This window comes from Culex quinquefasciatus, chromosome 2 (genome assembly GCF_015732765.1).
Source record: "Culex quinquefasciatus strain JHB chromosome 2, VPISU_Cqui_1.0_pri_paternal, whole genome shotgun sequence".
Taxonomy (NCBI): Eukaryota; Metazoa; Arthropoda; class Insecta; order Diptera; family Culicidae; genus Culex; species Culex quinquefasciatus.
Genome location: NC_051862.1, coordinates 212,376,513 through 212,386,453, shown reverse-complemented (window position 1 = coordinate 212,386,453; position 9,941 = coordinate 212,376,513). Strand labels below are relative to the sequence as shown.

The 9,941-nt window shown below is 35.8% G+C and overlaps 1 protein-coding gene across 5 annotated transcripts in view; it reads right to left on the bottom strand.

The window, feature by feature from the left end:
- The window catches only part of LOC6037900 (LIM domain transcription factor LMO4), a 470,644-nt gene that overhangs the window by 300,366 nt on the left and 160,337 nt on the right, over positions 1 to 9,941 (bottom strand). The window lies entirely within an intron of this gene.

Below are 9,941 nucleotides of genomic sequence, written 5' to 3'. Positions count from 1 at the left end.
GTCGTCGTCGATGATGATGATGATGATGTGATGCCGCGGGATTCGTTCGTGAGGGGGATGGGTGGTTTCGAAATCTGGCCAACTTGGCTGCAGCAGGTTCCAAAGCCACGAATCGCTGGTGCTGGAGGCCAGCGAGATTGGTGTTTTGGCGTGAAAATGGGGTTGAACCCGCGGGTGGCTTCGAGGCATTTCGGGGATAGGCTCTCTACCTAGGCTAGGTGTGACAATTGGAATGGTTACTAGGGGGAGGCATTGATTGCAACAGGTGTGAGGTGGGTAATGAAGACTGGAAATGTATTGTTCTAACTTAGACCGTTGCAAATGTTTTTCAAGGTTAATGTCATTGAATTTGTAATAGTGAGGCACTTTGTTTCCTAACAATTAACACCTCTCTTGTTCCAGCTTTTAATCCTTTACTACTCCTAATAACAATTCGTAACAGACACTAACTTCTGCCCTAATTTCCCACACCCCACCCTCCACAGGTCGTTGCTTTCAAAGGCGGCCATAAAGTAACAAACAGTCATCAAAGTCAGGGGCATCGGCAATTAACAACTTAACGAGATCACCCCCGAATGACTCATTGTGAGGCCTAAAATTTCGCTCCTCCGACTCGAGGTCTGGCCCGGTATTGGTCCTCTGTGAATGAAACGAAACGAAAAGCCCACTCGGGTTCAAGATACTTATCAATGGCTATCGCTTGACACGCCTTTCGCGCCTAATAATTTATTCATCTATTTAATTGTTATATGTTTTTATGGCACCACTCTAACAGAGCGGCGGCAGCAGCAGGTTGAAACAAAAAAAAAAGAGTTAAAGACACAATAAAGAGTATCAAGCGCGTAATAACATCACAGCAAATTGAATATAATTTTGGAGGAAATTTCCACTAAAAAGCACAGCGGCAGGCTAGTTAATTTATCCCTCTTTCGGCGCAGAACTATCTCTTTAAGCTACACCTCACAAATTTTGGCCACTAAAATGACGTGACGACAACGGCGAATCCGATTCCGAAAAAGGGGTACTAAATGCGCTTTTTTTTCTCTCGTTATTATTTTATTATTTTATCATTACTTGGCGAAGCAAAGTAATTTTTCTTGCCGGCATTTTTTATGACAGCTCATCACATAAAAAATTGGAGGAACGCGCGCCCGGTCGGTACGTTTATCGGGCAACTTTCGGACCTGGACCTCGGATAATGGTCTGGAACGGTCGCGCTGACTGACCAGAAGACGGATAGCTGGGGAGGGACATGCTTTATAACGTTATAATTGGTGTAATTAAGGTGGAAGGAACCGCGATTTCTGACTATGTTAGTGTGGAAGGTGTGTCAATTTTTGAATTATCGTGTATGGGTCATTCCATGTCAACTAAGTACACTTTTGGACTCTGGAAAATGTGGTTTTGACCCATTTCCTAATGTTGTTATTTTTATATTTTATCCCAATCGTTTTCCCTGAACAATTTTAAATAAGCAAATTTTTTGGAAAAATGTTTGCGAAATAAGTGGGTGTTTAATTTATATTAAATCATATCTTCCTAGATAAAATTCATATTTGAAAGAAAGTAAGCAAAAAATATGAACTTCTTTCAGAACAACTTATCAGAGAATAAGTTTTGCTTTAAAAATGGTTTTAAAAAGCATATTTAAAAAAAATAAAGTTTAGATCGCTGCAAAAGTTTTTTTTTCTGAACTAAAAACTAAATCTCCAAATATGTCAACACGGAGCAAAATATAGTTTTGATAAACATCATTATTTCTAAGAAATTGAAGAAAAACGAATTGAAAACTGTTTAATATATAACTCCCTAAACTGCGTTGTGGAATATGTGTGTTTTTCAAATATGTTTTGTTTTTCAAATATGTGATGAGATCAATCCAAACTATTTTTCAATACATTTAATGATTGTTAGGGAAAGTGCAATTTCACGATTTCGCAGACAGCGTAAAATTCGTGAAATTTGGCTTTTTCCGCGAAATCCCGTGAAATGTTATGTTTGTGTGAAACTGTTACGATTTTTCTCAAAATGATTTGTCTAACTCAAATAGGAATAAATATAGTCTAATGAACTACTGTAGAATTAAGTGAGTGAATACCCTTGTTCAATTGCTAACATAGGGTTAGTGATTTTTGACGATTTCGTGGACGGCGTGAAGTTCGAGAAATTTATCAATTTTCACAAATCATGCTTGTTTTTTTTTATTTCAAAATAACAACACTGATAGTCATAGTGTTTCTTGTTAAAATCATATTTTAGGTGTTCAAACTTTATTTGTTCGTTAAATGTACCATTACTTAAGTAGCTGATAAAGTTTTTGAGAAAAAAAAAATCAATGTTTGCTAAGCTATAAGCTTTTTAACAAAATACAAACAAATTTTAGGTAAAATTGTTAAAATGTTGGAATTTTGCCTGAAATTTGTTAAAACTAGTTTTGTTTGTGAAATTATCGATTTATATTGCATTTAAAACTGAATTCAAAGCACAAATCACAAATTTTCACACTTAACATGAAATTTGTTCAACTAAAATTGCCTATAAATTTGGAGATTTTTTTAAATTGTGTTTCAAAAACACATATTATTTATTATTTACAAACTTATTTAACCTTCTCCTAGTAGAAAATTGTCCAATGAATCCGAAAATGCATTCCGTTTTACGATTCAAAATCGTGTTCATTGAAAAAATCATGACACTTCGAGAAGTTAAAAATAATGACTTTTATCGACATTTTCTTAACTATAGTAAACTAACTATTTAAACTTTTCAAAATTTTATGAAAAGTTCTTTTTGAGGTACTTTGAACACTTTTCCACCACGGTCAGTATGATTCTAAACAATTCCGTACGTATCTAAATTGTACTCTTCATTTTGCGGAAAAATCTCAAACCTATCAAAGTCACCCCGTTTTACGGTATTTGTTATTGAAATGGCATGAATTTAGTTATTACCGTCTGTTCGGGTAGTTTTAAAAGGAATTGACAGAATCTTGATTTGTTTTATTAAAAATAAAATAAAAGCTATGAAATCAACTTTTCAAAACTTAAAAAAAAAATCTGAGTCCTGGTTAATTTAAACGATATTTGATTATTTGGTTGGATAATTCTCATGAAAGTTTAAAAAATAACTTTTTTCTATTGTTTTTGCTTTCATTTTGTATACAAATTTTTATTTCGTTACAATTGAAATATTTTTTACTTTTGATTTAAAATTCACATTTTGAAAAGAGAGATAAACACCTTAAAGAAAATGATAATTTACTAAATGTCACAAAAAAATCAAATTATTTTACATATTTCTGCTGGACAAGATTGTTAAATCTTGCTTTGATATGAAATTCAATAAAATGAAGCAAATCAGCGAAAACTTTTTAACTTTATAAGTCGAATATTTAAAAAGCAGTTCAATAAATGAGAATACGCATGCCTTACATTTTATTTCAAAATATATTTATAGCCCATCCATAAATAAGGTGGAATCTTTTTTGAAAATTAGGAGAATTTACGATTTTTTTTATGGTCAATGAAGAATAATATATAATGAAGCATGAAAAGAAGTTTCTTTGTTACTAACATAAGGTTTTCAAAGTTATTTTAACATTTTTCACGGTCCACGTGAAAAATTTGCCTAATGATTGTACAACTACAGTTTCTTGAAATTTTGATTTTTTATGTTGTTGTGATGAAGAAATTCTACTTAAAAATTTAATTTAGTCGACAAGAACAATTACCGTACAATTTTTTGCAATTCAAATAAAAACACTCCCAAAGATATTAGAAGTTATTTATATATTTCTTTCTGAAAATCATGATTAATGAACAAATGCATCATATTTTAAACACCAGTTTTTTAATAAGTTTTCTTTTCATTTTTTATCAAACATTGTTTCCGGCCCGTCAGTAGGGGAAATTCTCGTATCTTTGGCAGGTTAAGCTCTCGCTCCTAACTCCATCCAATTTGCTGATTTTCACTATTTAAACAACTAATTTTGCAAAACTTATGATTGAAACTTTCTTGCTCACTTTTTATTCAGCTATTTATCACCCGATTTCAGTTGAAAACGCTTTTAATTAGCTTTAATTGAATGTCAAAGTTCTGACCTGCCAACATTAGAGACACGCTGGAATTAGATGCTGTTCCCCTACTTCAGACAAATCAGATCTAGTTTGAGCGTCCAATTTTCCGGGTTTACAAATTTTCCGGGAAGCGTGATTTTTTTTACCAATTTCCCTGGAATTCCGGGAAATTCTAAATTTATTGAAAATTGTTCTGATCTTGGCCCTGATTAATATTTTGAAACAAAATTGTGTAGAACAGCGCCTTTTATGGTTAGAATAAGTTTAAAGATCAAATAATAGTCTGAATGCAACAATTATACAACTACAAGTACAGCCATTCCACGTCAAACAGGAAGTCTCCAAATCAAAAGTGCTCCGATTTGGCTCAAATTTGGAGTGGGGGTTCTTTGGCCCAAATAATTAGACCCGTATTTTTTTGTTTGGCGATTAAGGGGGGTCCTATCCGAAATAGGGTTATCCAAAAAATTGCGTTTTTCGTCGATTTAGCATAGCATAGCATTGGTGTCTACCCGTAGCTGCTACTTCGTTATTGACCAGGACCCCCAAACATTGCTCCGTGGACCACAGATGAAAAGTAGGAACCAATCATCACCCCTTCGCAATTTTCAAAGGTCCCTATCGTGCTGATCAATACCGACGCCAGCCACGACCAGTGGTAAGACACGGGGAAGTGGATGGGAATGTTAGTCCGATACTTGAGTGATGGGACCGCCAAATCGACTGCGTCTCCGACAAAGTATCACATGAGTTTTGAGGGGTTAGTAAGATGGGTATGAGGTCAGGATTCACTGTGGTAGGTGATGCGACCATGAGCAATTTGTTTATGGGTTGAAATTTTAAAAATCTTAGGCAGCCGGCTGCGGAAAGATACCTATCTAGGGATTTAAATATAGTATTAATTCGACCGCGATTCTCCACAAAAACTCCGTCGGCGTGCCTTCCGATCAACGGTGATGTAGGAAGGGCTTCATTCATTAAAATTATTTTATATCATAAGCCTTAAAACATATCCCTCGACGTGCCTTCCGATCCTCGATGATATGGAAAGGACTTAATCCAGCAATACGACTTGCTTGTCTCAAAAAACAAAAATCGGATCGTTTCTATCGAAAACTATATAAAGAGAACAAAAATAAAATTCATCGGCCAACGAACGCGCGAACAAAAAATAAATGAAAAAAGAAGAAGAAGAAGTCCAATCACCCCATGTACACAAATAGCGACACAAAAGAGACGGAAAATAACACGAAAAAAACAGGACTGCGCGTCCACACAGGCACCGCACTACTGATCAAAATTGCGTTTTTCGTCGATTTTCGCAAAAACCACATTTTTCAAAAAATCATATCTCCGGAACGGCTTAACCAATTTTGGAGCGCCACAATTCGAAAGAAAGGTTATTAGTTGGGCTTTTAAGGAAAAATATGTTGAGGTCCAAAAAAACTAGCTGAATATTTGAAAAGGTCATATGAAAATTTCATTTGCCGATTTCAAGGTCTCGGGACCAAAGAGCCTATGTCTGAAAATATTTTTCCCTGATTCCTTGTAATATTTTACATAACATATCAAAAATTTGCGAATATCCATTAACACGTTTCGGAGATATTATTTTTTGAACATAAAAACTGGGTTTTTCGACGCGCCGCGCGCAAAAACTGGAAAATGACGAAAACGAGTGAATAATCACCGTGAAATGGCTGAGTAAATGTTTATTTTTCTTATTTTTTTGGACAAATCGTAAAAAAAACAAAGTGAATTTTCAATATTTTCTTTTTGGTTTAATTACATGGTTTTGCAGGTTTATAATTGACTACGATTAATTTGTTGTTTCACTTAAACTTTATATTAATCATACGATAAATTGACAGTACTCCACAATCAGTCATCAATTTTTTATGTTAAACCCTCTAACACGCATTGTTGCCCCAGTACTCCAAAATTATTTCAACTTGAACCTGTAATTTCTTGAATGCTAAGTATAAAACGAATTGAAATAATTCTTCTTGCACAAACCTGTTTGAAATATTTAATGACATAATTAAATTTCCATCTCATTTGATCATTGTTAACTAAATCGTAATAATAAACAATTTTGCGTTGGCGGGAAGGGGTGAATATCTTTTATTATTATTAAATAACATCAATTATTCCTTATATAGCCTACCCAAATTGTAATAGTTTATTTTCAGTCTATTTCCAGATGATTCAAAAAATAAAAAATTTTCTGATCATGTAATAAGTTCTATTTTATATTAATTGAATAATTCATTGATTTGGACAAATTCATGATGAGTTTCTTCATTTATTTTTTTCCGAGCACTAAAAAAAATGTTAGAAAAAGTTAAAAACAATAAACCTTGGATTAAATTTCGGGAATGCCCGGAAAATTTCTGAATTTCTCGGGAAACGGGAAATATTTTTTCAACGGGAAATCCTGGAAATGCTCGGGAATTTTTCATCCGGGACGTAAATTGGATGCTCTAGATCTGGTCCGTATATACTAAATCTTGTGAAGCCAGTGGTGTCAAAGTCACTACATTTTCAGTAGTTGAAAACGTTTCTTGACTCCCAGCCGTAGTAGTGCTAATTGAAATTTTACTAATTCAGCAAACATTTTTTTTCATAAATTGCTGCTAGTACAAGTTAGATTTGCGAATCTAACATTTTCAAAATAATCTGGTAAACTCAAATATTTAAGCAATTTTACAGACCTTTTTTTAAATTTTGACATGTTATTCAACTCCTAGTGTTCTGTCCTGCTATCCAATCACCCAGAACCGTGTCCGCCGTTACGCTCGCGGAAAAAAAAACCCATCCATCGCGCCCCGAATCGAATCGAAATAGACCTAATTAAATAAATAAACCATCACCCCTGCGTTGCTGCTGCTCAACTGAAGGCAGCCTTTCTCAGCCACATTGCACTGCTGCTCCTAGTAGAATTGGATCACCTGGGTAGAGCGGATAATGAGACTAACGAGTCCGTTCCCGGGGATCGCACGGGGAACCTGTCAACAGACCTTGAGCCTCTCGTTCGCTTCCTTATCTATAAATGGCAACTGCGAACTAATTCCTTCGATCTCCTAGAGAGAATGGCCAAGGAATCGACGACGACGACGACGACGACGACGGTCTGTATTTGGACACGGGACTCTGTGTGATAATGAGATCCCACAATGCGCGTCGCCGCCTCCCCCCTTAAGGTGGTGCGGGTGGTGGGGTCACGTCCAAGTCGTCGTCGGTCCCGGCAATCCCACCATGTGCTCATTAAAGTGAGAAAACCAGAGCGGGACAGGAAATTAGAAGAAAATGCGCCGCGCGACTGAAATAATTGCTATCCGGGGCCGCCCCGCCGCACCAGGGACCACGGCGGAGGTGGGACTGGGTCGTTTGGTCGAAGATCGTGTTAGTCGAATTTATCAAATATCTTCTTATGAACTACAGCAGGGTTTTTGATGAAATGGCCATGTCATACATATAGATTAATCGACGAGTTGACTTTCGACGAAATGGCCCACACCCTCGACGGTAGTGACGAAGACCTTCACCGTCTTGGCCGACCCAAGTTGGGCTGTTCGGGAGAGGTGATGCGCTTTTTTGTGCGCTCCGGTCCCAATTGGAACCTATAATCAACATATTTAATTGAAAAGAGAGCGCGCGGTCAATCCGAGATTCGGTGTCGCTGTGTGTGTGTGTGAGAAGGTTCAGAGTTTTTGTTAAGGTTTTTTTGTAGTTGCGATTGTTGATGGTGTTCTGAGACCACACTACCCTAGTAACATTTTTAAACTTACAGGTTTTATCAGGGTTCTGGAAACCCTCATACGGCCTAAATAGGCTTTTATGACCTACTTAAAACCTAAAATGTTACTAGGGTAATGACCGTGTTGACGAATTCTGGGTGGACAGTAGGTTGTGAACATAAATCAATTTCAATATTTTTTATTATTAAAATATATGAAATAAATCGATAATTGAAAACAATATTAGACGTTTTAATTTTTCATCCACAGTCGAAACGTTATAATATTTTTATAATATTCGAGTTCCTTATCTTGCATTGGAAAAATCATTAAAGAACAAACATGCCCAATTTGCCAAAAAAGGATAGAAGTCATAAACTTTGAAAAATATTCGCAATGGACTAAGAGTCAATAAATCATATATTATTCTCGAAAAATCTGATCACATTTTAAATTGATTTTAAATTTTAAGGCGAGTAATTTTTTTTAATAGTTCATAATTAGCCTATCATAAAAATAATAATCGATTATTGGGTTAATCAATCGCGTGAGCTAAATTTACGAAAAAAAATCAGAAGGTCTTTTTAAACACACAAAATTATAATCCATAATTGGACAGATGACATTCACCTTTCCCACCAAACCAACCTTAATTCAGTCCAAACATCTCTTCTTCAAATGGTGACCCCACGGCACCGGTAAATCCCGCTCTTGGTGTGCCGACCTTCCAATTAGTGGAATTATAACGCTAATTCAGCCGCTAATTAGCTAGTTTTCCCCCAAAATCCCACCTCCTCTCAAAAGAATAACAAACCATCAAACCAGTTTTTATCGATGCCGTAAAATCTCGCCTCTCAATAGACACAAAAACCCGCTTTTGAAAAAAAAAATCCCTCACACAAAAAGGAAATAATAACAAACGATGATAGCTTATTAAAAACTGGTTTGCCTTTAAGGTGACGTTCCGTAAAGATGTCCCCCTCGTGGGAGATTTCGCGGGATGTCCCCACCGGGGAATGCACCACACCGCACCCGAATGTGCAATGTGTGCTAAACAACTCTCGAAAATAACACCTCATTAAAGATCCGCGCCAAAAATCGAAAGGCCAACCCCCCCTGCAGGACTTGGGGATCGATTCGATTGTATCGGATTCCAGCGTTGGGCCGGCCGGTCGCCAAAGTCACCGTCGTCGTCGGGCTTGTGACAGGACAAAATATACGACCCAATCAAACTGTGGGCTTAATTAAATTTTCGTCACTTTAACGAAACCTGTGTTTCAGGAGGACGGGAGGACGGGGTGCTCTTTTTTTCTGAAGTTTCGAGCGGAGATTTTGGAGGTCTCTGGTGGTCTGGTTTCGGTTGAATCCGTCTTCTCAACGGATCAGTGGGATTCGACGTGGACTTTGTCACCTTTGTTTATATTTTTAATCATACTAAACTACTTTCCAAGGTTGCCACTTCGGGTGCGAAGTGGTTCACCGTAATGATGAGGTTATGAATACGATTTATTTATTTTTATTCGATATTTTTATATTATTACATTATCTTTCTTTATCCACTGAATTTATTCAACTTTTCAATTGTAACTGCGAAAAACGTATTAATTTGTTAACGACTAAAAAAATTAGATTCATTCACATATCTTGAACACACGTAAAATAATCTTGAAAAAAGAGCCAGCCTCCTCGCTGATGTAAAGCTATAGTCTATAAAATTTTTTGAAAACATATTTTGAAAATTCAACACTTACATTTCAAATGGGTATAAAATTGAATGTTTGGCCCTTTTTAAACATAAGTTTTGATTCCAAAGTTTATTCTTATTTATTTTTAGTTTATTTTAGTTTATTATATTTTTAGTTTATTTTTATTCGAAAGAATCACAAAATTTGATAAATGTTTCATATTTCAACTATGCAAATAAGACCATAAGTTGCTGAGAGATTGGCATTAGAAATTTTGGGGATATTGGATGAGACTTGAGAGACATAAATTTTCTTGATTCTTTTTCTATTTTTTCGCTGTTTTTCAGCAAACAAGGCGTCCAATCTTCAATGTCTTTCAGGCAATTTTATTGGAAATTTTCAGCACTTTTCAAAAAATTGTACTTAGGTAAGGAAAACTA